The 21,301-nt window shown below is 44.5% G+C and overlaps 1 long non-coding RNA gene and 1 pseudogene across 1 annotated transcript in view; both read left to right on the forward strand.

The window, feature by feature from the left end:
• The first annotated feature begins 5,609 nt into the window (after positions 1-5,609).
• On the forward strand, positions 5,610-6,351 carry LOC121150509 (annotated as a pseudogene).
• Positions 6,352-10,933: 4,582 nt separating this feature from the next.
• Positions 10,934-21,301, forward strand: part of LOC121150508 — a 41,522-nt gene continuing 31,154 nt past the window's right edge. Inside the window, exon 1 of the long non-coding RNA XR_005882980.1 lies at positions 10,934-11,930. This is a non-coding gene — a long non-coding RNA (uncharacterized LOC121150508). The remainder of the gene's footprint in view (positions 11,931-21,301) is intronic.

The raw sequence follows: 21,301 nt of genomic DNA on the forward strand, positions 1-21,301 counted from the left end.
ATATTTTCCATCGATGATTCATTCCCCAAGTGACTGCAACGGCTGGAACCAAGTTGATTCAAAGCCAGGAACCAGGACCTTTCTTCAGGTCCCCAAGATCCTTGCAGAATCCCAAGGCTTTGGGCCATCCTAGGCTGCTTTCCCAGGCCACAAGCAGGGAGCTGGATAGGAATTGGGGCCTCCAGGACTAGAACCAGTGCCCATATGGGATCCCAGCACATTCAAGGCGAGAAATTTAGCCACTAGGCCACTGAGCCAGGCCAGGTGTTTCTTTTAAAATAAAGCAGTTGCGGTGCTCATGGTAAAGAACCAGGTTGCGGGAATTAGCTGCACGTAATAATATCATAATATCATAATAACTAGAACTCAAACTGTTTTAAATAACTAACATTTTCTAAATAAAACTATACCACATTTTAAATACAATGGCTTTACACAATTTTCAACCATTTCTCCCAATTCATGGAAACACATTTTAATACAAACCCGCCTCAAAACCGGAAGCAGCAAGTTTTTCAGATTGCCTTCTTTTAGCTGATTTGAGACTTTTCTTTCTTTTTTTTTTTTGTTTTAACAGGACAGGGCCACTGTCCTGAGTTTTCTGAAGGACCAACTTCAAGCATGCTTCTCTCTTTTTTATGGCTATTAGGCCTGGAGCCTCTTCTTATCTTCTGTTTTATTGAAATCAAGGATGTTCAGGAAAAAAATGTTCAGTTTGGCTGTTGTCTTAAGAAGCTACTAAGAATTTACTGAAGTTAGTTGGCAGGTTTAGTTATCAACAAGATGAAAATAACTTAAAAGGAGATATTAAAACAATGTAATCAAGTTTTTACACATCCTTTAAGAATTTGTTGTATTTCTATAAAGGAAATCTCACAAACAGTACTTTTTGTAAGTAAGAACACAGATAATTTTAACTATGTTCAGTTTTATTATTAAAAATACTTTAACCAATAATCATAAACATTATTATACATTCCTTGTGACTTTGCAAATATTCATTTACTTTAATAGAACATATGAAGTAACAAACTTGTCACAACTTTATAACACTGACACATTATAATCCAAATTATTTTAAATAATAATGCAATTATCCAAATTTGGTCTCTATCTTTGAGAGTTCCTGGGATCTTGCTGAACATCCCAAAGTCAGAATGCTTGGTTTAAAGCCTTGAAATACTTAGAGGTCCAATTGAATTTAACAAAGAAACCTTAATTTAACAAAGGGAAAAATCTCTCAGGTTAGAAAGGGTTAATGAAGTCAAACCTCTCTCCAGCAGGGAAGGGTGGGGGTGTCTGGCCAGGTCCTGCTAGATATCCTTTCAGGAGAGAGATTTCTAACACACACACACACACACATCCAGTTTAAGAATAAAAACTGAGTTTACTCAAGATGAGGACAGGGCTGGAAGAAAATATGAACTTAGGGTGGTGCATTGGGCTTAAGACCCTATTTTCGCTCTCAGTTTCAGGAGCCAGCAGCTGTGCTGGAATTTATTTTTGTTTTTATCATTTTATAACTCACCGGGAAAATCTCCCTTTTAACCTTTTCTACTTCCTCTTTTTTTTTTTTTTTTAATCTCTAGTGGCATTGAGTCTAAATAAGGTCACTTAAAGCAATAGCCTTTTATTTTGCAAAATATGCCCTAGGAGACTGTAAGAATAGAGTTATGCTTATCAGTTTTTTTTACACTGAACCTGTTAAACAATTTTAACAAAATGACATACATGAAGACAGACATAGGTGGCCACCACACTCACACAATTTAGAAACCTAATGGACCATAATGACATCTCCTATGGATCCTGACTCAAGAAGTCATGCTGCATCCAGGCCTCTTGAGTCCCAAATGAGTACTCAAAACAAACATATCAGATGGTGAAATATTTGTTTATAGGTAAAGGTCAGGGTAAATCCTGTAACTTGAAAGCCAGGATCGGCAACTGGTGCTGTGTTAATCATCACGGTGGTCCCCCCCAGATTACCAAGCTGGGCTCCAGAACACAGGATGTCCACTGCTCTCTGAGGCCTGCAATCTGAAACTTTTGAGTTTCTGAATACCTGTAAGGAATGCCAAAATTATCTGATAGAAATAGGATCCTTTTGTATAACACAACATAGATTAAATTGTTGATATAATACCATCGTTCAGATATGTCTAAAGCAAGAACACAAATTTTGTTACTATTAAGCAAGGAGATGGAGAATACAAAGGTTACCTTAATATGAAAGGTTGTAGATAAGAATTACCACATTGGTTTAGCTCATATTTATGTTAAGAGTTTTCAGTGTCTTGTTCTAAATTTTTAGCCTTCATCCCATTAATACTGAGAAGTACTACTCTGAACAAAGCCCAAGTGATCCAAAATTGCCCTGGAAGACGCTCATCTTTTCTATTTGCTTTTAAAATACTCTCTCTTACTCTTTCCCAGACATCTAAGTCTAAGGTCCGTTCATCAGGCAACCAAGGATTATTTTCTCCCACAGTGTCCCAGCACTGCTGCAGCTGGGATCTTGAAACCACAGTGCTGTCCTGCTTCAAAAATGATGCAGCAGTTCAATGTAGGGAATATACTTTTCTTCCACTATCTTTTGCCCCATTCTATGCCTGCTTACCTCCTCCTGCAGGGGTCATCTCTGCCTTTCTTTTTTTCTTTTTTTTGCTTCAGGTCCCCTGTTGTGGCACCAGTTGCAAGTTTACCTTGTGGGTTCCTGGGAGGAGATGCAACCTGAAGAATTGGAGGGACAATGCTCTTTTGGCAACTGACAAAGTTTATTTCCGGGGTCTCAGTTTTAATACATTTCATGAAACAATGATTCAGACATAACTCAGAATTAGATCATGTCTAAGAACACAGAGACAACAAAGAAGCTAACAAGGTGACCTTGTCAGAGTTATTGAAACAGGGAATAGATAATACTGTCCATTCTTGATTGACTAGACAGAGCACAGATTTCTGCCTATCTTCAGGGAGATCACAAAAACACATCCAAGGACTTACTGGGGCAAGAGCACACTGTGGGTGAGAGGCCTTCTGCCTGCTCTTTCCTGGAGCCTCTTCTCAACAGGATCCCACAGGCCTCTGCTGTCCCAGCTTTCCTATGGGCTGTGTTCCGACAGCTAGTGTCACAGAGGACTTGGGCTGTAGGCATCACTTCATGCAACAGAGATCTGTGGTATAGGGAAATGGATTATGGATGGCCTTTAGAGACATGGGCCTGCTCATGTATTTACATGCAAAAAGCATCTGTGCATGCAGGAGGAGCTGGGCCAACAGAAGCCATTAGGTGCATGGATGGCCTCTTGTGACAAGGGTTTATGGGTGCAGCTTGCACTCACGTGCCATTGGCCTCTGGTTACAGGCATGGCCTTGTGCAGCATTGGCCTTTGGTTGTGGGGATGGCCTTGTACAACAGTGCCTGTGAATGAGGACAGCCTTGTGTGACATTGGCCTTTGGGTACAGGACAGCCTCATGCAACAGGGACCTGTGTGTGCAGGGAAGGCCTCCTGAGATAGGGTCCTTTAGTTGCAGGGATGGCCTCATGCAGCTAAAGCATTTGGTTGTAGGGATAACTTCGAATAACAGTGTCCTGTGGGTGTAGGATGCCCACGAGGGACAGGAGCATTTCTGTTCCATGTGACAGTACCTGTGGGTGAGAACAGAACACTGGAATGACATTGGGCTTTAGTTGCAAGATAGCCTCATGCAACAGGGACCTGTGGGTGCAGGACATCCTTGTGCAACATTGGCCTTTAGGTAAAGGGATGGCCTTCATGATTTTCCAGCTCAGACAGCTGTCCTCCATCTATACAATAGGTAGTACTAAGTCATTCAATAGAGTAGCTTCATTCTTCCTCTACAATAATGCATGGCCCATTTAAAGGTTAAGGCTCCCCAAGTCCTGTGGTCCCAGGTGGGAGGCCACACCCAACTGAGCAGTTTCTGTTTCAGGCCACAAGCAGACAGTCATGTAAAAGTGCTGAACAGAGTCCTTACCAGTTAAGCTACACATTATTAAGACATCCCATTCCGAGATTGGCAGCAGTTCACAACTGTTGAGCTATCAAAACCACTTGAGCAAGACCCTCGGAGCATGCCCCACATCAGGGATCTGGGATGCATAGGAGGCTGGGTGGGGCTTCTCCTTTTATCACCCCATTTACCCCAGATACAGAAGAAAAAAGCCTGTGTGAAAATAATCATTTTACCCACTTTCCTGTAGCCCTTGAACCTTTGTGCCCTAATTAACCATGTAAAGATTGCAAAAATAAAGAAATAATAATAAAAAATAATAATAAGAAATAATAATATCCCTTTCAAGAATAGCTTGGGCATCTACAGCCCTGTTCTATACTTAATTCACAGTGTTTTAGCATTCCAAATCCCATTAATGCTGATGCTGCACAAAGTTTTTGTATTTATTTAGGTCAACCTAATCTGGGAAATTGCTTATTCCTTCTTTCAGCTCTGCCTGCCTCTTTTTCTTCATTATTTTCTCCTCCCCACCCCACTTCTCCTTTTCTTTGTTCTCATCATCTCCTTTTTCTACAAAGAATGCAGATGTATTATAAAGATGTGTCTTTGTCACCAAACTCTAAGCACCAGAGAAGTGAATTTGCCTTTCACTCTCCCTTTAACTGCCATCTCTGGGCTAATTTCTGGTAATGTGGTCCAGCTGTGGAAGACACTGCTGTTTTTCCTTTCTTGCTGTCTTTCCCTTTCCTTGTTCACGTCTCCTGCCCCCTCCACCACCTTTTCTTTCTTTCCTTCCTTTTTAATGTTTCACATCCTAAAAAAGAACCTTGACCAATGCAAAAGTTATGAAACTTCCAACATCTCCATTAGCACCCCCACCCCTGTTCCCTCCTCACCCTTCACTGGAGCAGAGATGGTTGTCTTCCCCTTCCCCTGTCCTCTGACTGAGAGAGCCTGTGCTGGAGGCAGCCATGTGGTGCCCTGCTTGACTCTTGGCCCCATTGCTGATCCCTCTCCAATGACCTCTCCTGCGCCAGAATGAAATGTCTCCACCCAGCTTCACTTGAAGCAGAGCCTGGAGATGCCTGCAACCAGATGTGTGCGAAATGCCTGAATGGCAGCCATGGCCTGATGGCAGTTAGAGCGAGCAGCAACCTGAGCATTTGTGTCGGTCAGAGGGCCTACTCTGTCCCCCTGGCCACACACAAAGTGGGGCAGTGCTGGGGATGCGGGCTAGTGTGTGGATGGCTCCAGACCTAGCATGGATCCAGCACAGCAGAAAGGGTGGGCCAATGTCCTGTAGATATAGATCTGGGAGACTTCACAGGGTGTGGGCCATGGTGGCTCTGGCTTCACGTCCTACTTCTGCCTCAATTTGTAGCACTGAACACAGTGGCAGGCACAGCAGTGCCTTCTTCACTTTGCCAATGGTGTTCCCAGTGGGCCCTGTATGCACTGGCTTCCTGCTGAAGCACCAGTTCCACCTGGAGCATCTAGAAACAGCAGAATAAGGCCAGCACCTAGGGCCTCAACTACCTGTTGTGCAGTAGCCTTCCAGACCTCAGCCAGCTGAATGAAGAGGGCATCCCGGACGTGGATCACCATGGAAGAGTTTCGGGACATCCAGGGACCACATGAAGAAATCAATGCCTGCTATAACACCATGTCCCATTGTTCTGAAGCAGCAGCCATAAGAAAGACAATGGTGAAATTGATGGTGAGCCTGTGGTGGAGGATCTCTGCCTGATGGCTGATGTGCAGATATTTGGTGGTGTTAGCACAGGTATTTAACTTCCATCCAGCAGCACAGACCTGACTGTGTTTGGAAAGTGGGCGTGTCCTCATTTGCAGCTGTTGGAGCAGTCATTTGTAGAAGCACAACATGGTGGAGACACGTTCCATCAAGGTCCTTTGCAAAACCACAATATTGATAATTAAACTTACAGTTCATGTGGCTGAAGTTCAAGTGGATAGCAGCTTTAAGACAGATGGTCAGCACAGGCCATCAAGGACTGCATGGAGTAATATTAAGTGCAGCTTTAATTGGTTTTAGTATTGAAACAGTTCCTGCTTCAGAGGGACCTGAATGAGTTTTGACAGGTGAAATCAGCTCGTACAGCCTCATTCTGATGGCTGTTAGCTTTCTCCAGCTGCATCCACGAATTAATGCCCAGAGACCTAACGAGAACCCGGGAATGCTTCTCATAGAATCTTTTGAATTCTATGGAAGAAATCTTAATTACTTGAAAATTAGTATTAGGATAAAAGAAGGAGATGTCTGTATCACCAAGGTCTTGAAAGCCATGACCCATGGGTGCCATCAGGATGCTGTGCTAAGGAGTCCCTGCTGCTGCAAACAATGTTCGTAGGAACTCCTACAGCCCATGCAGGTGAAGTGTTTAATTCACCTACATTGTGCTCTGTCATTTTCTCTTGTGGCTATCTGGGGAAAGAAGGGGCCTAAAGATGCAGACAGTCATGTGGGAAACTGACAGAAGCTGTATTTCCAGGGTTTGTTTTCATATGTTAGGCAAAGCAACAGTTCAAACTTAGTTCAAACAGGTTAAACTTCTGCAAAACGTTAGTTACCATCATCGGGTTATATTACGTTAGTTTAAACTTAGGCTATGTTGCTAGGATTAATTGAAATAGTTCAAATTCAGAATTTTGTCACAAGAATTGATTGGCTAGTCATTTACATTTCTCATATGGGCAGGAAGTTCCAGGAAAGCTAACAAAGGAATTCTGATCTGGGGTATAGTTTTGTTCTTGGCTAATCTATTCACTTGAGTACTGATGCTTATTGGGAAAGCATGAAAGCACCTCCAAGGTGCTTTCACTGAGAGAAAAATTTACTCTGGGCAAGAAGGCCCTCTGCCTCCTCATTCCTGGAGTCTCTGTTCAACAGATTCCCATAGGCCTCTGCCTTCCCAGCTAACCTGCAATTCCACAGTTCTTGGTCATGTCATGTCACGACTTATGAGATCCCACCCCTACCTATTTAGAAAGTACTTTAGAAATGATCATGAGTCACTAAGGAAGTGATCATCTACCACAGGTGGGTCAAGGCCCAGAACTGAAAACAAGGTCACCCTCCTCACAGGTGCCTGACTCTGTCTGTCCAACCCTGGCTTCTCTCTTCAACTCCTCTGCACCAGACATGCTGCCTTTAACCACATCTCATGCTTATCAATTCAGTAAACAAGCATCAACTTCTCTGACGGCCAAATTAACCACTGTCTAGCTGACATCCCATAGCAAACCTCAGTCCATGCCTTCCAGAATGATGATCATGGTAACCAAACATCAGACCAGGTTCACCATATGTCTGCTGACTCTTGCGGTGGCTGCAGTTCCTTGTAGATAAGTTGCTGTCAAAGGGACTGCCTCACTGAATGTCCATCATTCATCATCCCTGGCCATCTCCTCCACCCTGCGGTCCAGTGTGCATCTGTATTGTAAGTGGCATAACAGCATGACATTATCCATGAAAGGCTCTCATGGCTATTTGGAAGCTGTGGGCAGCAGAGGCAGGGGGTTCCCTGTGGGCAACTGGGGACACACCAGTACATCTGGAGGAAGAAAACACACACACACAGAAACACACAAAAATGATAGCCGGCCTATGAGCCAGAGCAGACAGCGGCTCTCCTATACTCTGTATCCTAGCCTGCCCAATGGCCTTGGTGCCATGGGGACCCAGAGCAGTGCCAGCAGGTGAGCCTGTGGCTGGGCCCACAACCATCACTGTGCATGTCTGTGTGATGGTGGCGCTGGATCCCAAGAACATGTGCTCACCTGTGAAGCGTTATAAGGCATGGACGATATCTACCCTCATGTTTGGTTTGAAATTTTGCAACTGTTTTTCTATATAAATATTTAAAATTATGATTTGTGTAATAACTTAGATTTTTAATTTTATAATTTCACATTATATTTAAGAAAGTGGTCTTTTTCTTCAAAAAGAAAAAAAATCAAGCTCAACGCCAAGTTGCATTTTCTTAGATGGGTTCGTTGTGCCAGCTGTAGTCAAATGGGCATTGTCAGAGGCTCTTGGAGGCTTCAGTTTCATGATTTTACATTTGGTCAGACATGAAGCTAACTGCCTGGAGGCTTCTGGGGGCTTCAGCCTCAGAGCTTGGGACAGGGTGCTCAGCTCTCATCCTGTTCTGACTTCAGTTCTAGCATTTTAATTTTATTCTTTCAACCTTGGCAGAAAATCCAGCATTGAAAGTACTGGAAGTATAATTTTCTTTTTTTAAAGATTTATTTTTATCAAAAAGTCAGATATAGCAATCCAGTCAACCCAAGAGGAACAAATGGTCATTATCCTGAAGTCCCTCCATTAAGCTGAAGACCTATACCTCAGCTTCCCCACCTGGGCACACTTACAAATCTGCAGACATTCACCTTTCTCTGGCTTCTCTGTCCACATTCGATTATTGTCAGGTCCCGCCTCTCCTGGAACTCTCAGAAGTATACACACTAGAAATACAAAGTATTTTACCATTAACATCTTCACTGTCCTGCCCAAGCAGTGAACAGAGGGTGAGGACTACAGACATACAGGGCCCATGCTTAGGTGTTACCTGTCCTCAGAGTCTGTCCATGGGAAGCCAGAGAGCAAGCAGGTACTGGAGAGTGCCAGTGATGAGACACACAACCAAGAGAGTGAGCCCTCCCTATCATGAGCCTTTATAGGGGCTTGTGAGGGGGTGGTTCTACAGCCATGCAATACTGCTCCCTCTCAGGTTCCGGGTGGTGATAACTGAGCATCACAGCTGGGCAGAAGGGACCACCTAGGTGGTGATGGGGGAGTGGCTTCCAAGTTTGAGATGCTGACCACTTGATGACTAGGGAACCTTTCAAGTCTCCTCTGATTGGCTGGCTGTCTAAGGTGTCTGGTGGCCCACTTTGGGGAATCTGCTGCCTCAAGTCTAGGGACTGAAACTTAGGCCTATCCTGTCTTGAGGCCGGCCAGAGGCCTGTCATGACTTCACCTTGGTTCTCCTTACAGCAAGTGAAGCTCTCATTACAGCAGCCAGAATTAGTGGTTAGCTTAGCCATTGATCAGTCAGCATCACTTTAACATCACTTATCCTATATTCTAATTACCATTACTTACCCAACCACCTGCTAACTGCGAGCTCTTAACACTTACATATGTGCTTCAATTACCTTATTACTAGTTACTCATTTAATGCTATCCCTAATGTTTTCTTCTAACACTTGTACATTTTTGCCATTAACTTGATTTTCTTTATTGCCAGGCATTCATTTATTTAACTATTTCTTAATACTACTCCCAAATACAATTTCTTATTAGTATCATCCTAGTACTATTTATCTATTGCTTAGGACACTATTTTCATAATTCATCTATCAGCACACTTCAGTACTACTTAGCTCTTATTTTAGTTCCTCAGTCTCACACGGGAAATTAAACACAGTAAGGAAATTGTATGCTTAGTGGTCAAGTTTTAAGAACTATCAATTTATATTAATAGACCTTTTACATATGTAGGTAATCCAACAGAAACCAAAACCAAAAACGAGATACTCAAGCAAGTTACTATGTACTAATAAGAAACAGATATGGAACAACATTAAAATACAAAATACACACCAGGAAATTAACACCAGTAAGATAAATGAGATTGAAGAGATAAATGTATACTGTATTTTCAAATGTTCTTCAGTTCTGTACTTTACAAAGCCAGACGGGCAGCGCAGATGCTGGCGCCACAGCGCGCTGGATGAAGCGAAGCGGTGTGGGGTCCAGAGAGCACAGCCTGCAGTCCGCCGCAGCCTCCCCGGGGCCGCCATCTCGGCCCTTCCCTCCGCCAGCCGCCAGCAGCCTCCCGGGGGCCGCCATCTCGGCCCTTCCCTCCGCCAGCCGCCAGCAGCCTGCAGCCTCCCGGGGCCGCCATCTCGGCCCTTCCCTCCGCCACGCCATCCGCGGGCGTCCGGACTGAAATGGAGGTGGCATCCCCGAACGCCCGGATTAAGATGCCGGCCCCGGAGGCCAGCAGGGTTCCGCCCGCCATCCCCGGCCTCCAGGTCCCGAGGGACGGACGCTCGTCGTCCGTCCTCCACCGGCAGCGGGCAGTGGCCTGCGGAGGGCAGAGGCCGTGGGGGAGGCGTGACGTGAAGTGCGCAGCCGCAGGCCCGGCCGGAAGCGGGGCGGGGGAAGTGAGGCAGCCGAGAGCGCCGGGCCGAGGGCGGGGCCACCGCCGTTCCCAGGCCGGTCCGTCCCCAAGAGGGCCAGGCTGGCCACCGCCCGGCCGTTAGCCGCCCCTCCCCGCCTCTCCGCCCCTCCCCGCCTCCGCCCCTGCCCAGGCTTTCCCCGGCGATCCCCTCCTGTCTCCCCTTCCCTCTTCCCGGCTCTTGCCTCCCCTTTCCCCCAATCTCTCCGCCCCTCTCTCGCCTCTCCCCGTTACCCCACCCCTCTCCCCGCCCTCTCCGCCTCTCCCGCCGCACCCGGTGCCGCCTGCCCCCCAGACCCACCCGCCCCGCGCAGGTGCACCCCTGCTTGTAGGGTCTGCCTTTGCTGTGCATTTCCCGCAGCAAAGCGAGACAGGAAATCCACCCGCCTGTGGTCGCTGGCCTGTCCGCGCCAGCACTGTCCATTCTGACCGTGACCCTGAGCGGCCCTGGGAGCACTGGGGCCTCATGTCTCCCAGGCAGCAGCACTGGGGCCTCGTGTCTCCCAGGCAGCAGCACTGGGGCCTCAGGTCTCCCAGGAAGCAGCACTGCGTCCTAGGTCTCCCAGGAAGCAGCACTGCGTCCTCAGGTCTCCCAGGAAGCAGCACTGCATCCTTGGGTCTCCCAGGCAGCAGGACTGGGTCTTTGCGTCTCCCAGGCCGCCCCGCCGCCGCAGCGTCTCCCTTTAGCTCTGGGCGCAGGGCTGAATCCAGGACCTGCAGTGCCTTATGTGCTGCGAGGACGCAGGAGCCCTGCCTTTGAACATCTTTATTTCAATCGTTTTGTCAGCATTTGGCATTTCCCACAGAAAAAAGTCAAACGACCTAACGGGAAAGGGCTGATGTAAAGAAAGAATCTGCTGCAGGTTCAGTGAATTGTAACTCGAAAGGTTGGCACGCTTTCCGGAGTTGGGGAACAGAGAGGGCAGGAGAGCCGCCAGCAGGCGGACTTCTCTGAGCCGACAGCGCCCCCTGCTGTGGGGAGGCTCAAGCTGCAAACGGAGAGGCCGCCTCCGCGCTGAGGCAAGCCTCACTCCCCCTCCCGCCCTCACGCCCCTGTGATTGTGATTGGCTGTGCCGCCTCTGACGGTCTGCGAACGGTCCAATCACGCGCGCCCAGGAAGCCCTGCCGAAGCATACGGGGTGTTGTTTCCTGGTGCCGCCAAACTCGACTTCCTGGTTCTGTTGTGGTAGAAGCCCGGGACCTGCAGCCGCTGCCGCCCCGAGACCTGCTCTGCCCGTGAGAGGCCCGGGCTCTGCAGCCCCTGCTGCCCGTGACCGTCCTCTGCCCGTGAGAGGCTCCAGGCTCCCCAGCCCCTGCCGCCCGTGACCGTCCTCTGCCCGTGAGAGCCCCAGGCTCCGCAGCCCTTGCTGCCCGTGACCTGCTCTGCCCGTGAGAGGCTCCAGGCTCTGCAGCCCCTGCTGCCCGTGACCGTCCTCTGCCCGTGAGAGCCCCAGGCTCTGCAGCCCCTGCTGCCCGTGACTGCTCTGCCCGTGAGAGGCTCCAGGCTCTGCAGCCCCTGCTGCCCGTGACCGTCCTCTGCCCGTGAGAGCCCCAGGCTCTGCAGCCCCTGCTGCCCGTGACCGTCCTCTGCCCGTGAGAGGCCCCAGGCTCTGCAGCCCCTGCTGCCCGTGACTGCTCTGCCGGTGAGAGGCCCCAGGCTCTGCAGCTCCTGCTGCCCGTGACCGTCCTCCAGCTCAGGCGCCCTGGGAAGGATGCCCGACTCCTTAGCTGCTGGGAAGTGGTGAGTGTGTGAGAGCGTCTCCTCAGGCCCCAGGGCGGGAGGGGGGCCAGTAGCCAGACCTTGGTGGCCTCACTCTCCGTTATTGACCTTGAACCTTCAGGACTCACATTTTTCCAAATCGTGCGGAGGGGAGGGGAGAGTGTCCAGGGACAGTTCCAACTTCATGTTGGGCCGGATTTTCTTTTTTAAAAATTGGTCCTAATTTTGTTGCAAAACAGCGTGTGGAGCCCACAGCTAAGTCCTCAGTGTAGCTCCTCCTAAGGGGCTCACAGTCACCTTGTTCCAATGTCAGAGCAGCACAGACCCCAGCAGTTTACCTCACAGCTTTGCTCCAAGGATGAGTGGCAGCATCAGGTGATGGCCTTCTGGTTGGCAGAAGCCTGGGGTGGCATAGAGACCTTGCAGACAAATAACGGGGTGCAGCAGGGACTACCCCAAAGGGGCTTCTATGGAAGAACCGAGGGATAAACCATCAGGTACAAGTTACCTGGCTCGATTTATCCTGATGGCTTTTGATATGGTGCCACCTGTCCCCACTGCTTAAGTTCTCGTAATTGGGAATGAACGTCCCATGAATTTTAGAGGGGGATAAGCCAGGTTCTCCAGAGAGCATTGAGGCATGGAACAAATCCCTAAATGTCCAGAACTGCTCATAATGCCAAGAGCTGACTTCTGCCCTGAAAAATCACAACACAATCCACTGTTTCCCCAAGATACATTTCATTCAACTTTAGTCATTTATCTTTGTTTTTCCCCCACAAAATAACCATTAGCTATTGTCCCGTCCAGCAGGACAGTCAACAGGGGTTGCAGCCAACCTAGGAGAGAATGGGATCAAGAGACACAAGAAACGGACAGCAGGACAGTATGTCTGATGAAGCTGACCAAATTTTATTTTTCACACACAAGCCTTTGTACTCTGCAAAACAGGATCTATGGGTGAGGAGAAGAGGAAGTAGGGTCCGGGGGCTTTCACAGCTCTCTCTGAGTTGCCATTTCTAAAACTCCCTTAGGCTCGCAAGAGAATGCTGGCAGGTATTTCTAAAACCCCCTTATGCTCACAAGAGGATGCTGGCTGGTAGGGCATAAGCCAGCATCCTGTTATGAGCACCAAGGGTAGTCAGAGCAGGGTGGGTTGCTAGGTAATCTGGAAACTGCAGGGTGTCTTAAGACTTGGTTCCTCTTGCGCTTGCTAACTGTTATCTTTCCACTGACCTAGATCTATATTCAAAATGGCTTCAGTATGGCTATAGTACATGGTTCCCAACAAGCTCTGGAAAAGGACTGTTTTCTGTGACCACTAGGCATAAGAGAAAAGCAGTGGCTGCCCACCTGACACACACAGTAAGCTATCATTGCCCTGAGTGTGACAGTGCTTAAGATGACATTTGGGGCTCACGTGGCTTTATCAGAATGTATAGGTTCCAGTTCTGTTCAAATGCAGTGTGGAGTTAATGCACATAGTGGCTTAGGTTTTGAAAATTCTGATTTATTTTCAGTCTTGTTGCTTCAGCCTTGTCCCAGCCTCGCCTGTTGCAGGCGTGAGGAAAGTGGGACACTGGATGAAAAGTCTGCCTTTAACTCTGTGCACAGTAAATAACATTAGATGAAGCTTAAAGGTCTTAGTACATCTCCCTTTTACCTAACTGAAGTGCAGACACTTTATCAGAATGTCCTCACTTTGTGATTCCCCTTGGAAAATTTGCATGTTTCTTGATAATACCTTTCTCTTTTTGTTTTGCTGAGTTTGAAAAACCTTTGTAACAAACATGACCAACTTATCTTGACTCTCTCATTGCCTCTGAAAGATAGCAGTACAATGATAGAATGCTGCCCTAAAGCTGGAGGGCATCTATTGTGTTCCCTCTGTTTTATATGGTTAGCCCCATGCAGTGTTAATACTTTCTTTCCATTCCTTGCTGACATATTGGTATCAACTAATTAGAAGCTGATTTCTTAAGGGACAACGCAGAAATAATTGATGCACTCTGGGTTCACTTAGCTTTGCCTAGGGAGTGAAACCTTTGCAAAGACCCAGGTAAATCCTAGGACAATGTGGTTGGGATACACAGCAGTTTCATTTTACACCCACAAGTGGATTCAGTCAGAGGCAGTTTGTACCAACAAAGGATTTTTGTTAAAGTGGAATTTTCATGGCTTGGAGTATTTATAAATTTGTGAATGTATTTGACTGGTTTAATAAAAAGTATCTTTTGTGCTCAATATCTGGTGCAAGGATCTGAAGACCATGCAGGTTTACTGAGACAAGAGAGTCACCCTGACTCTATGGAACTTGGACCTACCAGACCCTAGATAAGCTAAGGAGATAGCTCTGGGTGGGGTCCCTAGATGAATTCTTAAAGGTGACAAAAACCAGAAAGAGCTAACACTTGTTGTCCACTAATATTATCCTGCACCTGTGTATAGAGGTTGAGCCTTGACTCCGTGGCCCCTAGTAACACGAGATGAAATAATTGACTTGTTTTGTAATTGATGGTAAGCTGGTATTAACCAAACATAACACATCTGATAATAATAATAATAATAATGATAAAATCTCAGCAGTCACAACCATCACTTGGTTTTGGATGTGTGGTTGCAGCAGAGAGCTAAGATGCTGGACACTCCAGGCTGTGAGGAGTTTCCAGGACCAGATTGTCACATTTCTGGCCGCTTAGAATTCAATCAATCAGTGCAGTGAGCCCCCCAGGGCACTGTGTCCTCAGAGTGATCCCCAAGGCCTGAGAACTTGGGTAAGTTTCTGAGTGGAACTCCCTGTGAAGTGTAAGGCTGCTTCCTAGGGCTCATTCTCTGTCATGTCCTTGTGCCTTGATTTACAGTTGGATCACTTATGTAGGACTTATTGCCCTGATTTGAATGTTACATCTTCTTCCTCTTGCGTGGAACTTGAGTTTATTCAGTAATAAGATAAGACAATTCTTGACAACTTTATTTTCTGCCAAGTTTTCAGTAACACTGTAAACAATGTAAACCTAATGCCTGGGTGAGGAAAAAAGCATTTTGAGTTCAAGTCTTGGTCTTTTTCACCTGCGTCTGCAGAGGTGACTAAGTCCTGGTTCTATCTGATGTGTTTGATTGCCTAAAATTTATTTCTTCATTAATGTGATGGCACAGCAAATCAAGCTGCTACCTGCATATGGGTGCCAGTTCAAGATCTGGCTGCTTCTTACAATTGCGCTCCTCACTAGTAAATCTGGGAAAGCAGCCTAATGTGTCCCAAGTGCTTGAGTCTCTGCCGCTGGCAGGACACCCGGAAGAAGCTCTAATTTCCTTGCTTTGGCATGGGTCAGCAATTGATGTCATATATGGAGTGAACGAGCAGATGGAATATTTTTCTCTGCATTTCAAATAAATAAATAAACCTTAAAACTATACATTTATTTATTTTTCAGTGAAAGTTGCAAATTAGAAGAGACAAAGATCATCCATTCAGTGCTTCACTCCCAGGTGGCCAAATGACCAGTGCTGGACCAAGCTGAATCCAGGAGCCGGTAGCTTCCTCCAGGTGTTCCATGTGGGTTATAGAGGCTCAGGCACTTGGATGGTCTGCCACTGACTTTCCCAGCTGATTAACAGAGAGCTGGGTTGGGAATGAAGCAGCTGATTGCATATGGGATACTGGTATTGTAATTGATAGCTTTACATATTATACCACAATGCTGGCCTTGGCTTTATGTTTTTATACTGTTGACAATATTTTTCTTGCTTTTTATTTCTCATATGCTGATTCATAGCAAGTGTTTCACATATGGGACAATATTCTCACGTTACAAATCGTGGATAAATTCTGATGCTCTATAAAGCATTGGTAAGGTAAAAGGATTGGAATTTAACAGTTCCTTCATGTGCATTTATTTATTTTGTGATTCTCTGGGAGTTGGCTTGACTTTTTCATCTAGTATTAACTGAATTCTCTGTGTGATAACTTTGCTAAATAGTTGCCACTAACTTATTCTGTAAGCATGAACTTGTACTGATACTGCAAGTTGGTGTGCACTTGACTTGCATTTTATAAGATTTTCCTCTACATAATATGTTGCTCTGTTTAGGATCACAAGGGAGAAGCCTGTGGTTCATTAAAATTATGTGTGAAAAGCTGCACCAAATGTCCATGCCAATTCTTCAAATCTTTTTTTCTCATAGTTTTTAAAATATTTTTATTCAGGTATTTTATTTATAAAAGTCATGGAGACAGAGTGATTTGTCATTTTCTGGTTAACTCCATAAATTCTTGCAAAATTGTGCCAAGGCCTGCCCAAAAATAGGAGCCAGGAACTCTGTCTGTGTCGGAGTAGTTGCAAAGACTCACTTGCAGAATTCCCTGATTGCTTCCAGGGAGTGTCTTAGCAGCAAGATGGAATTTGTTGTGGAATTAGGACAAACACAGCAATTCGACGGTAGAATGAGGCTCTTCTGAGTGTTTTTTCGAAAGCACTCCACCAGATTCCCATACTTCATTTTAATTGAGCATCTTATATGATTCTGTTTTCTTTCATTTATTAAGATATAAAGGATATGTGTCTCCTAAATTTTTATTTGTATAGTTTACGTAGAGTCTGCAATGTTCATTGCCTATAATCTAAACCCAATTTTAAGTAACACTGTACTATTCCTTGAGAAGTTCAGGTATGTTATGGTCCCAAATTTTTCACCTACTCTGTGTATAATTTCTGTCATTGCTTTTAGTTAGTGTAAATTGAAACAATGTTGCTCATTATTGGTAATATCACTTTGAATAAAGGTGTATATATTAAATGATATGTGGGGTCCAGCGCAATAGCACAGTGGTTAAATTCCTCACCTTGAATGCGCAGGGATCCTATATGGGTGCCAGTTCTAATCCCGGTAGCCCCGCTTCCCATCCAACTCCCTGCTTGTGGCCTAGGAATGCAGTTGAGGACAGCCAGAACCTTTGGGAGCCTGCACCCACATGGAAGACCAGGAGGGAGGAAGTTCCTGGCTCCTAGCTTCGGATTGGCTCAGGTCCAGCCATTGCTGCTGCTTGGGGAGTGAATCATCGGACAGATCTTCCTCTCCGTCTCTCCTCCTCTCTGAATATACACCTTTCCAATAAAAATAAATAAATCTTAAAAAATCATTTAAAAAATAATATATGAGTAGAGAAAGTGAATGTCTGTACCCTCATTTGATGTCAAACACTCGTTTTGAATGGCCTGACATCTCAAATCATGTTGAACTTTTTACCTGATTAATTTCTCTATTATTTGCTTAAGAGAATATGAGAGAAACTCATGAGTTCCCATTCACTGTTTTGCTTCTTAAGTGTCCACAGCTGCCAAGTATGTCTCAGGGCTTCAGCTGGGAGCTGAGAACCCAGTGCAGGTTCTTTCTGTGGGTAGCAGAAACCCAGTGCCTGAGGCCAGCACTGCTTCCCCAGGTCTGCTTTAGTAGGAAGCTGGAATCAAGATCAGAACTAGGAATGCAACCCTGGTATTCTAATGTAAGCTAGAAGTTTCTTAACTGCTGGGCTAAGAACTCATCTTGTGTTTTTGCCATTATTGTTGTTAACTGAGATACATTAATTAAATTTCGAATACCATAGCTGTAATTTGATAGCAATGTAAAAATGAATAAAACTGGCTGAGACGGTATGGGTATGGTGGAGTGCATGCATCTCACTGCAGTGCAGCTGATTCAAGTCCTGGCAGCCCCACCCCTTCAGTCCAGCTTCCTTCTAATGCATCTGAGAAGCAGCTGATATATGAGACGCAGGAGGAATTGTGGGACTGGGAGCCAGTCTGACACAGCCACAGCTGTTAAAGCCATTCAAAAATAAACCAGTGAATGAAACATCTGTTTTTCTGTCATTCTTCCTTTCAAGTGAATAGATGCATTGTAACTAAAGAATGTAACTCTCTTTCCACCTAAGTTCAAGGTTAATTTTCCAACAGTGACATTTACAAAATGCCAGGTCACACCATTGTAAATCAAGTATGGGGTGAGCAAGAGGTTCAATGGGAAAAGCAACCCTGAGTTTTGATTGGCAGATTTTGTGACGGGTGTTGAGAGGTCACATGTTACATTGCTGCAAGTAATGCCAGCAGTCCATGGAAGGACTGGTAATGGTCTTACATTCATTTTCTGATCTAGTTCTGTGCTAATGTGCTTGGAAGAGAGCAGGAAATGTCCCGATTCCTTGGACACCTGCACCCCTGTGGAGGAGCTCAATGGAGTTCCAGGCTCCTGGTTTGGGCCTTCACCTTGCTGCCTATTGTGGCCACATGGGGAGTGAACAAATTGAGGGAAGCTCTCTCAATCTGTCTGGCTTTGATTCTTGCTCTAATGCTCACTTTTAAGCAAATAAATAAATTGTTTTTAAAAAAGGACTTGGAGTGATAGTCTAGTGGCTACAATCCTTGCCTTGCATGAGATACATAAATAAAAAGAAAAAAAGCAATAAAGACTTAAAAAAGCACTAACCATATTTTATACTCTGTAGATGGGAACTGTTAAATTTCTTTTAGATAGTCCATTGTTAGTGTGAATGGGTGATTTCTAATTTTTGAAAATTCTAGTAAATTTTGATCAACATGTTTATGAATGCTGCCATAAGGTACAGTGCAGTATTTGAATATGTATATAGCATAAGCCGAGTAAGCCGGGTAGCCAAGCTTTCCATTTATCTTTACTGTTAAGGCATACCAGGTCCTTCATTCCACTTGCTTAAGTTTGTCATATCGTGAGCTGTAATTGCCACACACTGTGATGGATCACTGGATCTTGTTCCTTCTGTCACATGCTCTTTTGCTACCAGGTTTATCTCCTTCCTATCCCCAGTGCTCATTCTTCTTAATGATAATATGCTATATTTATTTCTACATTCAGCTTATTTCATTTTATAATATCTAGTTTCTTTTTTTTTTTAAGATTTACTTATTTTTATTGAAAAGTTGAATTTACCGAGAGAAGGAGAAAACGATCTTTCATCTGCTACTTCAATCTCCAATTGGCTACAGCTGCCAAGCTGCGCTGCTCCAAAGCCAGGATCCAGGATCCAGGAACCTCTTCTGATTCTCCCAGGTGAGTACAGGGTCCCAAGGCCGTGGGCTATCCTCAACTGCTTTCTGAGCACACAGGCAAGTAGCTCGATGAGAAGTGGGACAGCTGGGACACGAGCCGATACCTAAGTGGGATCCTGGTGCATGCAAGGTTAGCACTTCAGACCCTAGGCTACCACGCTGAGCCCTATTACATCCAGTTGATTCTATTTTTCAGCATTATTCTTTTTAATGGCTGAATGCCATCTTGGCAGTCATTAGGTTTCACTACTAATACATTCAGGAGAAACAATACCTAAGAACAAAAAGGATTGAGTAACTTCATTTCTGTTTCTGTGCCTTTGATTTCTTTCCCTTGCCTACCTCCTCTGGGAAAATATTAAGTTGCATAACCGTGAAATGTTGGCATTCTTATTTTGTTGCATATTTTAGAGCTTTGGATTTTTTGGCATTCAGTTGAATGATGATGGCTATAATACTTTATTGAGGTATACTTATACCTATACTTATACCTCAGTTGAGGTATACTGGGGTATATCTATAAATATTTGTAGATTTGCACAACTTACCTATATGTAAGTATTACAAAATATTGAATTTTATTGAAAGTTTTCTATAAGATTATTCCAATGATGCTTATCTTCCATCCTGCTTATGTGAAATATTTGGCTTGTTGATTTTCATTTATTGGCCCATTTTCTACATCCTAAAGTTGGATACACCTTAATTATTATGTGTGAGTTTATTGGTGTGTTGTTGGATTCATTTTATGTATGGGATGTTAATAATTTTACCTCTATTTTTATTGGGCATGCTTTATAATTTTTTTTTTTTTTAGCTATTCTAGGGTATGCAAAGTTATTTCAGAAGAAGCATTAAGAAGTAATTCCATTGTGTTTTTCAGTTTAAAATACAATCAGATGTAGGTTAAAATCTCCCAACAGCTGATTGAATCTAGTTTTGGAATCTAGGTATTGTTGGTTGCAGAATAAATTTGGAACTGTTTTTTTCCTTTCATATTTTTACATTAGCTCTAGCATCTTTGCTCTGAATTTGATAGAATTTAGTAGTGAAGACATCTGCTATTGACCTTTTGTTTGCGGTTTTTATTTCTGATTCAATGTTGTTACTTTTGATTTGTCAGCCTTTTTTTTTTAAGATTTATATATATTTTTTCTCTTTTTATTTTATGTTTTATGATACATTTTTTCAATTGACATTATAATCCAGAATTCACTTCACAAGAGTTCAACAAGTATAAAGTAAAAAGATTATAGTGCAATGGAAATATAGGCAAGGGCTACAACCAATAATCAAATGAAAAGATGATAAATTCTCTCATATTTGGAAAATTACATAGTTTATGTACTTGCTAAAATGTTTTCTGATATTATTCTTTTTTTTATTGCATTTCATTTTATGACATCATTTCATAGCCTCTGATGTTCTCCCATCCCCTCTGTGTGCCCTCCCCCCATGGTGGATTGCTCTACCTTATTGTAGTATTACAGTTGAAATCCAGTCTTGTTTCTGGCATTGCAAGCATGTGCCATGCGTAGAGTCCAGCATCTTATTGTCCAGCTCAATTCAACCGTTTCTTGGGGAGACCATCTCTGGTCTAAAGGCAGAGCTGGCAGAATATTGTTCTGACCAATTAAAAGCCATAAGATAACATCAACAACAGTTTCCAAAATTATGGGGTTAATTGACATGGTATTGAGTGACTGATATGTTAGAAAATACAAGTTCTTTACCTCATCCTGTGCTACTTCATTAACATTTCAATTTTAGTTTGTATACAACTGGCTTCTATCTACCTTAAAATGGCTTTAGGATATTATTCAGCTGTCTCATGTCTATTTTCATTTTAGTATTTAGTGTTTTATTGTGTTGAAGCATAATTTTTACTGAACTTGGCAGATTTTGGGATAGTCTAAACCGGCTTATAGCTTAAGCAAGGCATATGACACCAATTGAGGTGCAAAACACTGCTGGGAGGGGTGTACAGAGAAATCCTCCATACCCTAGTTAGGAGTAGTTTATTTTCATGTCCTACCTAGTAAGGTATGCGTGAGCCCCACTGATCGTTTCCTGTCTAGTTCTAAGTTTCCTTGTTGTTCTCTGTTCTAAGTTTTTGCTGCTGTTTGTTTTGTTTTGTTTGGGGGGGAGGGGTTGCTCCGGGACGACCATGATGGTCATTGCAAGCGAGGGTGGCAATCCAGAGTTGGAACTAAGCAAGGACCAGAGAAAGTTCCTCTCCCTAGTTCCGAAGGGAATTTATCGTTCTTCTGGTTTTTATTGAAAAGTAAGATTTATAAAGAGGAGGTGAGA

Source organism: Ochotona curzoniae, unplaced genomic scaffold (genome assembly GCF_017591425.1).
Source record: "Ochotona curzoniae isolate NIBS_2020 unplaced genomic scaffold, NIBS_Ocur_1.0 contig_2148, whole genome shotgun sequence".
NCBI lineage: Eukaryota > Metazoa > Chordata > Mammalia > Lagomorpha > Ochotonidae > Ochotona > Ochotona curzoniae.